Raw genomic sequence first — 961 nt, forward strand, 5'->3', positions numbered from 1 at the left:
AGATAGACAAATAGAGACTATATAACAGATGCCCATGCACACATTATCCTGCTTCAACAATACCTCTTTCACTGCCATTTGTTTCTTGCTGGGATCCTGGCTGATAAGGGCCTTCTTGTGCATTTTGACAATTTAGGGCCTCCTGTGTAGGCCGCAGCCATGTGGATATTACCCCACAGATGAAAGTGGGGCTGTAGACACATCTTTCCCATGGTCACACAGATAATAACTGAACAGAGCCAAATGGATATTACCCCACAGATGAAAGTGGGGCTGTAGACACATCCCCTACCTGTTCAATAAAACTTGGTTCCCTAACTCCCTCCCCAGCGTCCTAGCTCATCTTAAACAGGCTTTGTTTTGTACACAACGTTACAAAGAGAAGGCATCGTCGGTGTCATGGAGAATAAGTGAATCACATCAATCAGTAGCATTTATTCCCTATAAATGGGTGTGTGAAATTAGACTCTTTTTCATCATGTCTCATCAGGGGTGCCATAGAATTGTTGAAATCAATAGGAACCTGAAGAAAGAAGGGGTGAGGGGAAGAACTAATATTTTTTGAATGCCTTCTTTGTGTTATAAGTGCTCTCAGGTTCATTATCAATTTAATCTTCATAGTAATCCCAGGAAGTCGATGCTATCGTGCCCGTGTTATAGGAAAGGAAAGCTCAAAGAGGGTAAGTTGCTCCACGGCCCTCAGCTACATAATAATCACCAAACCACCTTATTTTGTCTCACCCTGTTTGACTCTACGCGAGGCACTTTACATCCATCGTGAAACTTAACCCCATTGGTAAATTGCTTGATGCCCACGATACAGATGAGGGGCCTTAAGCATCTCGCCCATGGTCACACAGATAATAACTGGCAGAGTCAGAATTCTGAGTCACTTCTGGCTGACTCAAACCCTTGCTATTCTTACTACCCTCTGGTGGCTTTCCAGGGAGAAGGGTACACT

General features: G+C 43.8%; 1 long non-coding RNA gene across 1 annotated transcript in view; it reads right to left on the bottom strand.

The window, feature by feature from the left end:
* Positions 1-961, bottom strand: part of LOC107181718 — an 18,917-nt gene that overhangs the window by 8,982 nt on the left and 8,974 nt on the right. The window lies entirely within an intron of this gene.

This window comes from Myotis davidii, unplaced genomic scaffold (assembly GCF_000327345.1).
Source record: "Myotis davidii unplaced genomic scaffold, ASM32734v1 scaffold187, whole genome shotgun sequence".
Lineage (NCBI taxonomy): Eukaryota > Metazoa > Chordata > Mammalia > Chiroptera > Vespertilionidae > Myotis > Myotis davidii.